This window comes from Gopherus flavomarginatus, chromosome 2 (genome assembly GCF_025201925.1).
Source record: "Gopherus flavomarginatus isolate rGopFla2 chromosome 2, rGopFla2.mat.asm, whole genome shotgun sequence".
NCBI lineage: Eukaryota > Metazoa > Chordata > Testudines > Testudinidae > Gopherus > Gopherus flavomarginatus.
The window spans coordinates 145,098,381-145,116,658 of NC_066618.1; the positions used below are offsets into that span (position 1 = coordinate 145,098,381).

An 18,278-nucleotide genomic window follows, 5' to 3' on the forward strand; every position below is an offset into this window, starting at 1 on the left:
TTTCAAACAACAGAAATGACATAGCTGGGAGAGAGATTGACCTCCAAACGAATCTTGCCTGATGAATCAAAGATTCAAGCAACACTCAACATGCTGAGACTTTAAGATGAATAGGGAATTCCAAAGACTGCAGGCATGTTGAATTATGTCAGCAAATTCATACATAGCCATATAACTCATCTAAGGCACCTCTTCCACAAGCTCATTCAATGGCCTTGGATGCCAAAGCATGTAAGAGATTTCAGTCATTTAAGGCACCTTTTGATACCAGCTTCAGTGCTGCAATTTTTGTATCCATTGAAAGACAAACTCTCCACAAATACCTGGAAAGGAGGGCTGGGAGCAGTACTATTACAGTGTCATGGAACTAACTGTTTGCCACTCTCATATACAACTAGGGCTATAACAGCCAAAGAGAAGACGTACACACAAATTGAAAGAGAGACTAGGTCTGGTGTAAGGGTGTACAAGATTTCACAAATTTCTCCGTGGATGTAGCTTCAAAGCAGAAACTGGTGTCAAACCACTAACTGCAATACACAAATAAGGACTTGGAGAAGCACCACCAGGGATACAGTAACTACTTTTGAAAATACAGAAGTGTGATGTGACCCAGGAGGTCCAACCTGGATGCCACTTAGTAATGGCAGACTCTCTCTCAAGAAACATGCTCCATCTGACAATACACGGCCTGATGATGTGGAACAAGCAGTAAAAATACATGTGAATATAATAAAAGTGTTACATGCTGTATTTCCAGGCATGTGAAATAAACTGGGGACAGAAACAGCTAAGGATGAAATGCAGAAAACAGTGATACAAGTGATAAGTAAAGGAGAAAATAGAACAAAACAAAAAACACTCCCCATCTGCGTATTCACACCATAAATATAAAGTTTCAGTGATCTCAGGAGTGCTTCTGAAGGGAACACATATTGTGATCTGCACAGTGATGAAAGAACAATGTTAGAATAATACACAAAAGGCACCTGGGAATGACAGTCAAAAAGGAAAGCTAGAGAAGCTGTATTCTGGCCATAGATGAATAGTGACATCAAAGAAATGGTGAGCAGGTGTGGAACATTTCAGAAGTACAGAGATTCCCAGCAGAAAGAACCAGTGTTACTACACAAATAACTTGCAGTTCTACAGGACAAAGCTGGAATTGACTTATTCAGTTTGGGAAGACATAATCACCTGGTTATAATGGACTACTTAAGCAATTTCCCAAAAGTAGTCACACTGGAGGATTCTGATGGATTCTCTGAGACTTTTTCCCCCTCAGTTTCCTAAGAACTCAGTCTGACTGCAGATTTCATCACTCCTGTATTTTTTTTATTATACATCAAAGCTATGCTGAGCTGATCAGATTCAAGCATGGGGGGGGGAGAGGGATTGGGATTGGCTTGGTTACTCTGTAGGAACCAATCCCTGTACAGCATGATGTTACACACTGTCCATGCACAACTTACTCTGCCTCATTTTGAGTTCCAGGTTTATCTTGTCCATTGTGAATGGTTCTTGGCATCTTCCTCCTTATCTTAGCTAGTACATATATTCTGTTTCCAGCCTGATGATCCATTTATCTCCCTAATCCTGTTTCCCAAGAAATGAGACCTCAAACATGTGTGCTTACTCATATCAAACCAAACCTACAGATGCCACAGCAGTAAAATTTGTCAGAAACATGCAATCTGTGTTTGTGTTGTCATGGAATTCAAGAAAAGTAATAATTGACAGTAGATCACAGTTCAAGAATAAGGAATTCCTGAACTTTATTAAAATGCACAATTTTCATCATGAGACATCTAGTCACAGATATTGTCAAACCCGTGGATTAGCTGAATATGGAATATGTATAGTGAAGAACTTGCTCAAAAAGCAATGGATGCAAGACAAGATCCATTGTTAGTAGTACTCAGCTATAGAGCTACATTGCTGCAATGTGGAAAGTCACCTGCTGAATTCCTCTATAATAGATCTATGAAGGGCTACTAAGGAGCCTGTGATAGTGAGGAAAAGACTGGGAAAGTATAATTAGACAAAATATTGCAATAAAGGAGCATGACAACTTCCACAGTTCAATAAACAAAGCCCCGACAAGAATTTGGCAGGATATAGACACTAGCCAGTGAAAGCCACAGGGATCAAAGAAGAATCACCTTTCTTATACTTAGTGATCATAGATGAAGGTAAAACATTGCTAAGAAATCATAATAATCTGCTCAAGATAGTTGACATCTTGGCCAAGACAACTGAAGTAAGACCAGATATACAAGTTGAAAAAAATTCAGAGTGACCCTATTACTGACCATGAGACTGAGCTATTACAGGCAAGGATTTACCCGAAGAGGGGTTGCAATACAGCGGTTCAGACAAATAGCTGAAATATCACAAAAGACTGAGCAAAATATGCTAGGGTTGTGTTTCAAGCACCCCAAAGAATTAATTCCATTACAGTATTTGTAATAGTTTAATAGTTTAGTTTAAGTTCAGTAAGTCATTTTTAAAAGATCAAACAATGGAGATGCCACACTTTCTGTGTACTCTTCATGCAGTCTTTAGTTTTCTGGGAGACTTCCTAGTGGGACAGAAAGAAATAAGTGCAGGAGAGGGCAGTTGCAGGCTAAAGCTATGCTTGTTACCTCGTTGTTACAAATAGGAACTATGTACAGCAAAGAATGTATCTTGAAACTGGTCTGCTTGTCAGTAAGATATTACAGAGGAACGATCTAGTATCAGTGTCATTCAGTCAATACCCAAGCACCTGATAGCAGTGTAGGATTGGAAGAACATTTCAGAACACGATGGCTCAAATGTTTGAATGAGTGAACCCAGCTATCTCCTCAATCGCTGACTTTAAACTTATTCCCCTGGTGTTTACTTCGATTTGTTACAAAATAATTCATTAGAAGAGTCTTTTCTTTCCAAATCTTCCAGCCTTGCTACTTTCTTCACAGTCCACTCTTGTAGAAAAGTTGTTCTTAGAAGCTTATGCACAAGGGAGGAGGAGGACAATGAAGAGGATATAAATAAATGAAGGACATTATTCTTTATACTCTGGTGACACAGAGACTGCCTAGCACAATGATATCCTGATCTTGGCTGGAACATACACATAGTAAGACCCAATCACTGCCCACAAGACCCTACAATCTAAATGAACTAGGAGAAAGGAAGTATGATCCTCATTTTACTGTTAAACTGAGGCAAAGAGATTAAGTGAGTTACTCAAGGTAACACAGGGAGTTTGTGGCTGAGCTGGGGACTGAATTCAGATCTCCTGAGTCCCATCACAGTGCCTCAGTAACAAAATCATTCTTCCATAGGCACCCACTTCTGCTCCCACTGGTGGGTGCTTGACCCCCCCCAACCCCTGGCCCTGCCTGACTCCACCCCCACCCTGCCCACTCCCGCTCCTGCCCAGGCCCCATTCCAATCCTTTCCCCAAAGTCACTGCCCCAACTCCACCCCTTCCCTGCCCCTATTCCTACTCCTTCCCCAAATTCTCACATCTTCCCCACCTCCTCCCCTAAGCACGCCACATTTCTGCTCCTCCCCGTCCCATCCAGCATGCTGCCAAATAGATTGGTGGCAGCAAGGTGGGATGCACTGGGAGATAGGTGGAGGAGTGGGGACGGGGCACGCTCAGGGCAGGAGGCAGAGGAGGAGGTGGGGCATGGGGTGTGGGAGGGGAGCTTGGCTGCCAGTGGGTGCTCCAGCCCCGGAGCACCCATGGAGTTGCACCCGTGCATTCTTCCAGCCTGTGCATGAGTTCTCATCTATTCTACAAGTGATTCATTTTATTTTTCTACTTTAAATGACACAGTAGTACACAGACAGTCATAATTATCAGTTATCCAACTGGATAGAGTAAAATTTCAAAAGCTTTGGAACAATGAAATCCCATTTCCATGGATTCCCGAGTTCCTCATTTCTCCATGGGTTTATGTGAATTTGTTATACATTTTAAATGTTTTCTCTGTAGTTTCTTTACATGATATATAAGGAAGTTTTATCAAGGTTTCTTGCAATGAAAAACTACAAACTAACTACTGCTAAACATGAATACATATATATATATATATACACGTACTTTGAAAATGTACCATGAAGCATGTAGAAAATTCAACTTTATTCTAAAGTCCCTACTGCATTTGGTACTGTGATAACAGTGTTCTAAATAGAACAATCATGCCTGTGTAGCTACCAGCACTCTTATTAACATTTGGAAATTTTCCACAATCAGACTTTAGCTGAGTCCTAAATGTTGGCTAAAGTATTATGCAGTACTCACAAAATAAGTGATGAAATACAAAAATACAGGTTTTCAAATTGTAGTGGCTCTAGCTATTTTAACACTGATGATAATCTAATGTATTATATGTGGGTCTTCAAGAGAGAAACAGTTTTCCCATCCCATGAAAAATTTTGAGATTTTGGAAATTTCCCCACATAGAATTGTGACTAATTATTGAAATTTCAAAAATTGTCTTGAACCAAAAATCATGGGGGAGGGAGAGGTTAAATTCAGGTCAATCAAAAAGTTTTGTTTCAATAATTTTGAAATATTTTATTTTGTTTAATCTTTTTTATTTTTAACTATAAAATTAACTCAAAATAAAAAAGTAATTTTGAACCCCAAACCAGAACTTTTCATTTAGAACACATAAAAATGGGACATTTCAATAATTTCAAAGCTTTGCATTTTTTTTTTCTCTTTTTTTGAACAGGAAATTTTTTTAAACTGATCCTTTCCTGTTAAAAGTTTCGGTTTTCACAAACTGCCGTTTTCTAGTGAATAAATGTTTCATCCAATAATTCCTGAGCAGCTCTAGTTCATAGTAACTAGGTCAGTTTAAACCTGCCAGGATTAGAGATACTAGCTTTGTCACCAGTGAAGCATTTGAGCTTCTAACTTGTGGAAAAATATTTGAGCTATCGTTTTCAAATAATTCCACCCACAGTACAAATTTTAGTACCTTTAGCAGGTCTATCTGTCAAACTATAGTATTTAACATCGCATATTACTGAAAAAATCCAGGAGGGGAGGCTCTACGGGGACCTAAGAACTGGGGAGGGAATAGTTGTTTTTCAGTCATTTAAATAGAAGAAATGGGCATGAAAAATGTAGTCAGGAAACTATTACCTGAAACTTTATTGACAAATGCATTTAAAATGAAAAATATACATGAAACTGTTACATCCAGAACAACCAGGTTTCTAAGTAACTTTGGAAGTCTTGCTCATTAATACCATTGATATAAGGATCTTAAGATACATCATGCTAGAAATTTCAGAGGCTACAGCAGAGCTCTTCAGCAGCCCCATCAAGCTGACTATGGAGCAGCATATAGGAGTAAATCAGTCACAGGAGACACTATGCATTGTTATTCCTATTTATTATTTATAGCATGGTAGTACCCATAGGACACCGATCAGGGATCAAGGCTCAATGCAATAGATGTTGTACACACATATAATGAAAATGCACCCCTGCCTCAAAGAGTTTAGAATCTAAGCATTCTTTTTTCCTGACCAAAAATGTTAAAAGCCTAATGCAGGAAAAAGAAGGGAGGGTTGTAGAACAGCAAGGAAAAATGTCAAAAGTTAAATAAATAAATAAATCATGCCACAAGCCAAACATGTTTTTCATGAGAGGTGATTAAATTAAAGAAAAAAAAAAAGGTAAAATACCTTTTATTTGATGAATAGCCCACAGCTCAGAAATGCATGTTGGTTAAATAATCTTGAGCATCTTCCCATGAAGATATCAAGGGGTGGATGTGGAAGGCTCACAAACTTTCACTGAAACAGAATAATACTGCTTTCAATATGCCTATCAGATAACAATGTGCCTATCAGATAACATTTTGCCAGCATGATTCCAAAATGAAGAATAGCAATATATCTAAATTGCTGCTCTTGGGACAGATAGATGTTGAGATATTTACTTTCAGCAAATATATCAATTCATCAAGTTCCTATAGTAATAGCACATGTTGTTGATTGTTTTTTTTAAGAAACAGCTGTCCATAACGGCAACTTCAGGTCACAACAAATGGATAGTGGGGATGTTTCCAGACTTGTAAGCAGTTTAGAAATTTTTCTGCCCATATATAACATTCCAGCTTGTAAAATTGGTTAGGCAATCAGCTTTTTTAAAACCAATAATGAAAAACTGTCATAGAAAGAATGATCATGATTTTTAAAGAGTTTTATGAGTATTTAATAACAAACGTAGAAAAAAACATCCATAACAAAGGAATAGAGTGTATACTCTGTTCTCAATCTTGTCCAAATTTAGGATCCAGGCAATTTAGATAATATCTCATACTCCTTCATATCTTCATTTCTTCACTGTTTGTTAGTTTCATGCCATGCTGTAATATTTTAATTAAAGCTGATCAAAGAATAGAATTTCCATACCCGTAGAAAATTCAGAGATATCAATATTTCATTTTGTCTCAAATTATAAAAGTCTAAATGAAGCTTTGCAACCTTATCAGAATAAAATATTTCAATAATTTCCCATGAAAATTTTGACAATCTATATCAGTGGTTCCCAAACATGTTCCACGGCTTGTGCAGGGAAAGCCTCTGGCAGGCCGGGCCGGTTTATTTACCTGCCAAGTCTACAGGTTCGGCCGAACGCAGCTCCCACTGGCCGTGGTTCGCTGCTCCAGGCCAATGGGAGCTGGCCACCATTTCTAGCAGCTCCTATTGGCCTGGAGCAGCGAACCCCAGCCAGTGGAAGTCACGATCGGCTAAACCTATGGACATGGCAGTTAAACAAACTGGCCCAGCCGACCAGGGGCTTTCCCTGCACAAGCAGCGGAACAAGTTTGGGAACCACTGATCTCTATATTTCTGTGAAGTTTTGACTTCTTTGAATCAGCATTTTCAGGAAACAAACTGTTCCATCATAAAAATTTTGATCAGTTCTAACTTTATATTTAAAAAAAAAAGCAACACTTAAATCACCACAGCACCACTGTGAGTTACTTGTCCCATGTTTAAGAAACATAAATTTAAATTGTAACAGGTGTAGAGAAGAGCTACTAGGATGATCAGAGGAATGAAAAACCTGTCTTATGAGAGGAGACTCAAGGAGCTTGGCTTGTTTAGCCTAACCAAAATAAGGCTGAGGGAAGATATGAATGTTTTCTATAAATACATGAGAGGGATAAATGCCAGGGAGGGAGAGACATTAAGTACTAATGTTGACACAAGAACAAATGTATGTAAACTGGCAATCAACAAGTTTAGGCCTGAAATTAGAGGAATGTTTCTAACCATCAGAGGAGTGAAGTTCTAGAACAGCCTTCCTAGGGGAGCAGTGGGTACAAAAAAACCCCAACTGGTTTCAAGACTGAGCGTGGTAAATTTATGGAGGTGATGGTATGATGAGATTGTCTATAATGTCATGTGGCCGATCTGTGACTGCTGTTAACAAATATCCCCAATGGGGCACTAGACGGGCAAGGCTCGTAGTTACTACAGATAATTCGTTCCCAGGTGTCTGGCTAGTGGGTCTTGCTGATATGCTCACCATATTTGGAGTTGGAAAGGAATCTTCTCCAAGGTCAGATTGGCAGAAACCCTGAGGGGGGGAGGTCAGCTTCCCCTACAGCATGGGTCATGGGTCACTTGCTAGTTTAAACTGGTGTAAATAGTGGATTCTCTGTAACTTGAAGTCTTTACATCATGATTTTCAGCCAGAGGTTATGGGCCTATTACAAGAGTGGCTGAGTGAGGTTCTGTGGCCTCTTATGTGCAGGAGGTCAGACCAGATGATCATGATGGTCCCTTCTGGCCTGAAAGTCCATGAAATAATGTTCCTATTTTACACAGTGAGGGAAACTGAAGCAGATGTATGGTTATAATTATCATTAAATGATATGCTCAAGACCACACAATGGTCTTGATCCTCCACAGCCTTATGCCCTAAGTTCTACCTGTAGAAAATGAATACAAAGTTGGCATGCAACAAACAGTAGTGCTTTAAATCCACTTTACACATGCATAAATTACTACACAAGGAGCAAGACACTGGGAAATCAGGTCCAGTTAGTTCGTGCAGACTCAGTATTAGGATTCCAGAGTTCCTACCCACATTCAGTTCAGTGGAGCATAGCCTTGTTCAACAGACTGAAACAATACATTAGCTAACCAGGGATTCTGGAACCTGCTGCAGAATAGGGCAAGGCAAGGATTAGATAATGGTATAGCATCAACAACCATCTCTAACACTTCAAAGAGAAATTAAGAAAACAAATCCTTAAGGCCTGGGCATCTGAGACCTAGTAGGCCCTAGATTAGTATGATTTTTCAGTAAGGCCGAAAAAGTTACATATGGAGGAATAAAGTCCTTTATGAGTTTCAAAAACTATTTTATTATTGCCAGAAATTTTGTCTTTCAGAAAGAAGTGACAAAGAGCCCCAATGGTTAGTTTTGCTTTGCGCTTGAATTTTTTTCACAGCCCTCTAAAATATTTCTCTTTGTTTGGGTTCCAACTTCTGGAGTGCCAGCTGAATTCTTTATGTTTTATATTTGTTTTAGTTTTTAAAAAAAGAGATGCTTTGGTGCAAGTTTTATGTAGCTTACCCTTTATGTACTCTTACTGATTTCTGTGTAAGCTTTAATTAGCCTATAAGTATTGCACTATATGCTTAAATATACTCCATTGCGATCAGTGCTGTTTATGAACACTGGCAGTGCCATACTGGATCAAACCAGTGGATCATCTACTAGTTCAGTGTCCTGACATCAGTAGTGACTAGTACCAGCTGGTTATAGTGGCAGTCAGAAGTAACCCCTCCCACAAGGAAAATTTCTAAAACCTCATTAGCTTCTGCCCAAAAGCATGAGGCTTCATATGCCTTCAAAAATCTGTTATAACTCTGGATATCCTAGTTATTCATAAATTCCAATCCTTGCTTGGAACCTGCTAAGTTCCTGGCCTTGATAATGCCATGTGACAGGGAGTTCTGCAACCTAATTCCTTTGTTTTGTTATAATTCAAGAGAATTTGTTATAATTTGTGCTACTTTTGTGTGCTCTGTTAGTAATCTGTTAGCAAACATTAACACTTTTAGTCCTTTACTTTCTGTATATTTGATTAATGTGTTAACTATTCTTTAGAATCTTTAGGACACACACACACACACACACACACACACACACACACACACAGAGCAGATAGGAAAGAATAATTATGGGGGAAAAAAGACTCACTGAAATATATTATCTTGTTTAGTCCTCTCAACTGTTAATCATGTTTTTACATACAAACTGAGAATGTGTAGAAATGACATCAAAAGATGTTTCTTTTAGCAAAAGTTATCTTTGTTTGGAAACCCTATATAATGACATTGGTATGGGAACTCAGTTGGAGAATGAAATCTGCCGCGTTCCTCTAGATACAGTGGAGGAGAGACACACAGAAAGCTCTTTATCATCATCATCATCATCATCATCACCACCACCACCACCACCACCACCACTACGGCAGTAATGTATCTATTTTTTCTGTATTTTGTAAAATGAACTAATCTCTGATTGATAATCTGTGATTAACTAATTCCAATTGAGCCTGTTATTTGACAATCTTGAGTCATCATTAACTCAGAAATGTAACAGCTCCGTAGTAAATTTCTTGTTTCATTTGCTCCCCTTCTAAGGAAATAAAACACACATAAAAGTAAAAAAATGAAACAATTGTACTGAATTTGCACCACTTTTTCTTCCATTGTTGGAGGAATTACAAGCAATGAAAAATAGGGCTAAAGATCTTTGGTAAACCCTAATTCCAGTCTCCCAGCTCCTGGGTAATGCACATGAAATGCTTTCTCCTCCAGATACCATCCTTCCAAACCAGCACTGATAGCACAGCTGATCAGTGTCCATACAGTTGTTTCGTTTCCCTATCGCAGCTCTCCACCAGTTCCATCTCTGAGGGAAAAAGATCTGTAGAGAGAGATTTAATGAGGCTATGGTACCTGAGGTAGCAGAAAGCCTGTGTTAAAGGCCACTGCTACAGAAGTGTGCCACTTACGGTAAATTCTCAATAGCATGACCCTATTTCATGCTAACCGCCCACCCCCACATAATGCCACACAGATTTAATACACTCAAATTTGTTAATATGTAGTGTGTGCAGGAGGGCAACACGTGTGTTTACTGTTCTTATTTTTGCCATAGTAAACAGGATTAACCTAAATTTGCTGTCCTCTGTGCCATTTAGCAGAGAGGAAATTATGGTTCCTTCTGAGCAAGTTCTAACAGAGGTGTAGACCACGCTGTTTCTTAGAGCAGAAAAGTGTTAAGTGACTGCTTTATGTGAGTGGCTACACAGGAAGGACAGTTGGGGCTAGAAGAGGAGGGCATTTGAGGTTTGCAGTTTGCTTAGGAGAGCAAAAGCCTTAGAGAAGGCCCTGGCTCTTAAAAACAATAGCTGGCGGGTAGGTAGTAGAATGTCAGACTCACCAAAACACACTTCCTCCAAACCGTTCAACTACCTCTATTTTTAAATGAGCTTGTAAAGAGAGGAGCAGAGGAAAAAAGTTGGCACCTTATATACAAGACCTCTGTTCTGAAAAGGCCATGAATTATGTAAGCAGCTATTATTACTGAGAGCTAAAACAATTAAAGATGTAATAAAAGATTGCAGAAAAAGTTATTTGATGCCAGAGTCATCAGAGCTATCATCACCTAACCATTCTGAAGGGTAATGTTCTTATTAATTGCCAATAATATCCAACCATTAAAAAATTAAAGAAACACATTAGACTATTAAGTAACAGTTTATGACTTCAGTGATGCTTTTGTATGCACCTTTGGTGTATTAAAGATTTCTAGTGGTGCATAAACAGATTCTTAATTAATGAACAAACATAAAAGACCCAGGATTTATGAACACAGTGCAAAAACTGGAAACAACATAATCCGTTTGATCTTATTCTTTGTCCTTGATCAACATGTCACTGTCTATAGATCTGACTCCGGATAATTACTGAGTAAAAATGTGATAAGCAACATCATTAAGTGCACTGTATATTACACTGGGAGAAGTAAAACACAGCTGTATTTTATCTGCGCTTGTTATAATGTAGCTTTGTTAGGCTTTTTAAAATGCAATACTCATTTTTTGTCATTCATGAATATATTCATGAAACCAAACCAAACAAACACCAAACCAAAGTCCTGCCCTCTGTTTCATGCACAAGTTGCTCCCTTTTGCCATTGCACCAGTGCAGCATGATCCACCATGCTCAGGGTACACTCCTGTTTCCAAACAGGGGACCCTTTGGAATGTAGTCCACACACCTCAAGGAAATTTGGTATGCTGGATTTGTGGTATTGTTATGCAAACAGCTCCACAGGGCAGATGCTTGGCATGAAGTATGTACTAAAGGGAAAAACATGAGCAGCACTAAGGTACCGTCATTCCTCTGCATCAGTTTCCCTGAACCACCACAGATACACCACCTGCATGACAGGAATTCCCCTTCACTCAAGAGGGACTATGAACAGTAACTGAGAGAGAGGGCAATTTCCTGTAATAGCCTGGCAAAACTTTATCTAATTAAACTTAATTCAATAAAGGTTTAATGTAATACCTTTGGGGTCCATTATATTAAAAATGCAATTGTTTATGTGTTATAGGGGGATTGTAGGTAACTTTTCTAGGGGATTTCATAATGTAAACCTTGGGGATATGTTAGGAACTTCAAAGAACTGTTTGGGAAAATGTGTGAAATGGTTTTCCTAGAAGGTATTGTGAGCTCTTTTGAAGTTATACCCTGGAAGAAAAAGTCATTATCTACTGATTTCCTGCTCCTGAAAAATCCAGGCCAGAGATCCCTGAACAGTATAAAGGATGGACTAAACTTGTCATGGGTGCACATAACAGCTAAGGCTGTTATGAACTTGTGACCACAGAAGAGACTCTTTTGTGATGTGTGAAGGACTAATCACCTGCCAGAGCTCATCCTGGCATCAGACTGATTTCTGATTAGCTTAATAGCCATGTCTACAGAAGAGAGCTCACAGCAGCACAGCTGTACAGACGCAGTTGTGCTGCCGTAAGATGTCCTGCTCTATGCTGAGGGGAGAGAGCTCTCCCATCGACATAATTAAATCTCCCAGAATGAGCAGTTGTAGCTATGTCCGCAGAAAAGCAGCTCCTGCCGACATAGCATGGTCCAAACCAGAGCTTCTGTCGGTGTAACATATGTCATTTGGGATATGGTTTTTTCACACCCAGGAGCAACTATAAGTTATACCAACAAAATTATTAGTGTAAACATAGCCTTGGTATGCAAGTAGGTTCTTTTATTGTTTTATTATGTCTTTTCTGTAGTCTTAAGGTAAAAAATATTACATATATTTGCACAGAAAGAGCAATGTGGTAGCTTAATTCTAGGCAGTTAAACTGTTATTAGTCTCTGAAATGAAAGCAAGAGGAGTACCTAAGCAGATTCTCTTTTGCTGGAAATGAGAGAGTACAGGCAAGGAACTATTCTGCCTAGTGATATCCTGGTAAGAAAGAAGAGAGACATTGGTCTCCCCCTGAGAGAGTTGCAGGTAAGGAATCCAGAGGCCTGAGAGTGACTGCCCATGCCAGACCACCGAGGGGAAATACAGATGCAATTGCCCTGAACTGTGACACTAACGGCTGGATTTTACTTAGTGTCTAATATCTAAATTTCAAAAAAGCACTTCCAATATTGTGCATGTTAAAAGCTAATATGAAGAGCTGTACGCTGGAAGCCATGAGTGGTGCACAACAAGTTGTAACAGTACTGCAAAACCAAGGAACTATGCTGCATATTCTTGAGTACCATTTTGATTATCTATTACACACATAGCTCAGTGGTTTGAGCATTGGCCTACTAAACCCAGGGTTGTGAATTCAATCCTTTAGGAGGCCACTCAGGGATCAGGGGCAAAATCAGTACTTAGCTCTGCTAGTGAAAGCAGAGGGCTGGACTCAATGACCTTTTGGGGTCCCTTCCAGTTCTGTGAGAAAGGTGTATCTTCATATACTATTTACAAATAAACAGCGAGAAGACACACTTATTATGCCTCTTTGTCTACTAAAAACTGAGTAATTTCAAGTAGCTGTAATCTTTGAAATTACAAAGTAACTGTACTGTTGTGTATGGGGTTATTTTGAGAGTCCCTTTCCTCTCTTCTCAGTTGCCCTCCAGAGACTTATGGGACACTAAATTTTCTGCATCAGTTCTTCCAATTTATGTGAAGCACCAGTAGGTGAACTCCCCTCACAATCTTCCCTATTTCCACATAAGTATGGGAAGACTCCTAGATCATCCCTTCAGGACAGTGGTTCCTTGGTTGTTAGGAAATGATGTTTCTGGCTTTGAAGTTGTCCTGGTACTTTTAGCACATCTGATCTTAACAGCTGGAGTTCAGGAAGCTCTTTAGTATCTGTCATAGCAGTATTTGTCTTGCTGTTGCCATTGTTTAATTTTTGTCACCTTTTGCCCAAATGATGGCTTCAAAAGTTCATTTGCTGTATGCAGTCCATGTGCAGTGAAAAATGAGATGATGTAGTGGGCTGCTGCCCAGGCCTTCTGTTAGTGCATTTCTCTGGTAGAGCAATGCTATTTGTGGGGTTTTAATTAGTTTGCTTTTTTAATTGTTTCTTTACGTCTGTTTCTGCTTTGGCATTACACTGGCTGTGATGTCTGGAGGAGGATGATGATGTGATATCTTTCTATTCAGCTAATGCTGAAAACTATACTACAAATTCCCAATAGAAAAATGGAGGCCCATTAATTATAATGAGCATCTGAAATTTCATGCTGGGCAAACTGAGCTTTGCAGCAGTCACTGACAGAAGTTTCTGCTCTTGTATATAAGGGGTCTAGTTCCCAATAATCCAAATGGTAATCAGCCATCACAAGGTAAAATTTGTTTTGCCATGTACATAAATCCATTTCTAGCTTGCTCCATGGCTGATAAGATATTTTGTGTGCTTCTCCTTGCAGATTGACTAAAAACATATTGCAGCTATGTCCCTGGCTTGTGTCGTCTTTCACCTCACTTTTCATGTTTGACTAATACAGGATGTGTCAGGCATTGGTACACATGCTTCAGCACCAGTGTGGCTTGTGTGTGTGTATGTGGATTAGCATTATCAGACACATCTTTATGCAGACACATCTCTATGCATTGTGACTCCGTAGTCTTTATAGAGCCTTTGTACTGTCAGTTTTTCTATATGTCCCACTATTCATGAATATTAAATGGCACCTTTCCCATCCCTAACCGGATGACCATTCTGAATGCTTTAATAGCATAGAATCATAGAAAATTAGGGTTGGAAGAGACCTCAGGAGGTCATCTAGCCCAACTCTCTGTTTGGATATATCTATATCTGCAGCTTCACGATATCTGTCACAAGAAGGAATTCTGCTTAGTTTGTGTGTTCAAGTTTCTCATGAAACTCCCCCTTTTCGCTTATGCTGAAGATTTCATAATCAAATGTCTCAGCAATCACAGTCCTTTGTGGTAATACTGCCCTAGACAAAAACATCTGCAATGAACACCAGACACATTGTACAGTCAAGCAATGTTTTAAACTTTCATTAACATTCTTTGAAGAAATTTTGGAGCTGATAACATCTTTATTCCAAAGGTTTTTGTTCGGTATCTATGTACGACTATGCCCCAGGAGACCCTGGTCATGCTTGGTGCGTGCACCACAATGGCTAAGCATTCCTTCTCTACTTGAGCACAGTTTTGTTCTGTTGGATATAGTGCCCTAGGAGCAAATACAGGCTGACCATTTTGTGAAAACTCTGATCCCAATTGGTATTCACTAGCATCACATTGAAGGGTTACAGGTTCTTTTACAGCACAATATATTAGGAGTGAATGTCTAGGAACTAACTGTTTGAAGCACCTTGTTCAAAATTCCAACACAATCCAGCATCTTTATGGTCCATCTCATAAAGGTGTCATTCACCTGGCAGGAGCCTGGAATGAGTGTGGAGAGATAATTAAGTATCTCAGAAAAGCCCTATATCCTGCATATTTTGAGAGCAGGCACTTACAAATTACTCAAAACTTCAGAGCCTGCTTTTAAGCCCTTTGCTACTATAAGGTGTCCCATACATGGTACAGCAGACAGACAGTATCAAGTGCTGGCAAATTAGGATGTAGTCATTACCCATTGCTGTATTCAGTGCAGCCACTCTGATTGCCATACTTTCTTTGTCCAGACTTATAGCTACTTCATAGTTTGTCATTGAGGCCCTGAAGAAGCTTCACTTTTCTTAGGTATCCCTGCCTGCACTGCAGCAGGGAATGGAATGTTGCTCAGAGTCATTGCTGAAGTGACTCAGTGCCTCAGGTCACACATAATGAAGAATTAAAGCAATAAAAAATCCTTTTGGTTCTGGCATGATAATAAGAACTGATATAAAGAGCTGTAGCCAGGAAGCCCCAGTGCACAACAAGAAGATTTATTGATCCTGTAAAACCCAGAAACTTTGCTACATATTCTCGAACACCATATACTAGAACCTTATCTAAAACTATTTATTAGGGTTGTCAAGTGATTGAAAAAATTAATCGCTATTAATCGTGTGATTAATTGAGCAGTTAAACAATAATAGAATACTATTTATGGTATTTGTAAGAGGTGAATTGAAGAAAATACTATTTCTTTTTTTTATCATTTGTTACAGTGCAAATATTTGTAATAAAAATAATATAAAGTGAGTACTGTACACTTTGTATTGGGTTGTAATTGAAATCAATGTATTTGAAAATGAAGAAAACATCCAAGATGTTTAATAAATTTCAATTAGTAGTCTATTGTTTAACAGTGCAATTAAAACTGTAATTAATTGTGATTAATTTTTAGTTAATTGCATTGTTAATGCAATTAATCAACAGCTCTACTATTTATATATAGACAAAGCATTTATATAACATTTCTGCTTTGGGCTAAAGTTCTTGAATTCATAAGAGAACACTTACTGCCATGGTCACCAGTATGAGTTACCATCCTGATGGGAGATTTCTACCCCAGAGGAGAATTTACCTTAAGTTATAACTCAAGCTGATCAGGAATTCTATGTTAAAAAAAAAAAAGAAAACACATTCCCCACAATATTAAAATTTTCCAAAGAGAATTTCAAATTTTGCCATATTTTCAAGTTTTGGTCAGGAAAATCAAAATAAAATATTTTGTACTGGGTGAGGACAACTCAAATTAGAATATTTTATTTAAGTGAATTAACCTGAAATATTTTGCTTTGAATTAGTTCAAATAAATAAAAACAAAAATCCTGCATTTTCCTAGAACATTGCGTAGTTGTAGTTCAGATACCTATTTCTCCTAAAACCAAGCATATGTCTTCTAGAATGTACCCAGAATCATATGGCTCCGTGATGATCCATGCAGTTTGATCAGGTGGGTCCAAATTGCATCTTGATAGATTTTGTCCTTCAGAAAACTCTATCATATGAAACCATGAGGGCCCAAACTACAACTCCCATGAGGCAATGTCATGTTTAATGTTTGAAACATTTCATTAGAACAAAAATGCTGAAACAAAATGTTTGAACATTTCTGAATTGCATTTTTTCAGAATCTGTATTTCAAAATTTCAATTTTTTTCTTCTGGGATGGAAACAAGTGTTGAAATGTCAATTTCCTGCAGGATAAATATTCTAAACTTTGATCAGCTCTAGTTCTTACACACACAATATTTTCCTCAGTTGGCAGTAAAACATTCAAGTGACCGTGACTAGGTGTGCTGAAGGTAGCATGTGGAAAGCACTTGAGAGGGTGACTGAGAAATAAGTCATACTTAAAATGGCAAAATTCACCTCAAGGGGACTTAGGGAACTAGCTGGAGCAATCTTGGAACCATTATCTTCAAGAGCTCATGGAGGACAGGTGAGGTCCGAAGGACTGGGGAAAGGCAAACATAGTACTTATCATTTAGAAGGGAAACTAAGAAGACTTGGGGAATTCTAGAACAAGGAGCATAACTTTGATACCTGGAAATATACTGGAACAAATTATTAAATAATCAGTTTGAAAGCACTTCAGGGATAATAGGGAGATGTATAATAGCCAACATGGCTTTGTCAAGAACAAATCATGCCAAACCATATTAGTTTCCTTCTTTGATAGAGTTACTGCCCTGTTGGATAAGAGGGAAGCAGTAGATGGGCTATATCTTCATTTTAGTAAGACTTTGAGACAGTCTCACAAGACATAGTCATGAGCAAACTAGAAAAAATGTGATCTAGAAGAAATTACTATAAAGTGGGTGCATAAGCAGTTGAAAGATTTTACTCAGAGTAGATATCAATTGTTCACTGCCCAGCTGGGAGATGTATCATTTGAGGTCCCATAGAGGTCCATCCTGGATCTGGAACTAGTCAATATTTTCATTTATGACTTGTTTAATGGAGTGGAAAATAATCTTATAAAATCTGCAGATTATACCAAGTTGGGAGGAGTTGCAAACACTTTGGAGAACAGGATTAGAACTAAAAAGGACCTTTACAGATTGGAGAAATGGTCTAAAATCAACAAGATGAAACATAGACAAGCACTAACTACTACTCTTAGGAAGGAAATATGAAATACAAAATGGGAAATAACTGGCTAGGTTATAGTACTGTTGAGAAAGGATCTGGAGGTTCCACTGGATCACAGACTGAATGACTCAACAATGTGATGCATTTAATCAAAGAGTAATGTTCCAGTATTAACAGGAGTATTGAATGCAAGACACAGGAGATAACTGGTCTGCTGCATTCAGTGCTAGTGAGCCCTCAACTGTAGTACTCTGTTCAGTTTGGGTACCATGTTTTAATAAAGATGTGGATGAACTGGAAAGAGTCCAGAGGAGATCAACAAAAATGGTAAAAGGTTAAACAAGCTAATCTATGTGGAAAGGTTAGAAAACAGGGCATGGTTAGTCTTGAGAAAAGAAGACTGAAGACCTGTAATTCTTCAAATATGTTGAGGTTTGTTAAAAAGAGGACAGTGATCAGTTGTTCTCCATGTGCACTGAGCATAGGAAAAGAGGTAATTGGCATAATTTGCAGGAAGGGAGACTTAGGTTAGCTATTAGGAAAGCTTTCTAACTATAGGATAGTAAAGTATTGGAAAAGGTTTCCAAGGGAGGTTGGGGAATCTGTGTCATTGGAGGTTTTTAAGAATAGGTTAGACAAACATCTGTCAGGGATAGGCTAGGTATACTTGGTCCTGCCTCAGCAT

The 18,278-nt window shown here is 38.5% G+C and overlaps 1 protein-coding gene across 4 annotated transcripts in view; it reads right to left on the reverse strand.

Moving 5' to 3' along the window:
* CDH18 (cadherin 18) overlaps window positions 1–18,278 on the reverse strand; it is a 1,010,793-nt gene that overhangs the window by 757,283 nt on the left and 235,232 nt on the right. For 3 of the 4 annotated variants that reach the window (XM_050937420.1, XM_050937419.1, XM_050937423.1), the window contains exon 2: window positions 5,698–5,808. The exons of the other annotated variant lie outside the window; for it this stretch is intronic. The gene's annotated coding sequence lies outside the window, so the exon portion shown is untranslated. The remainder of the gene's footprint in view (window positions 1–5,697; window positions 5,809–18,278) is intronic. 4 annotated transcript variants of the gene reach the window in all.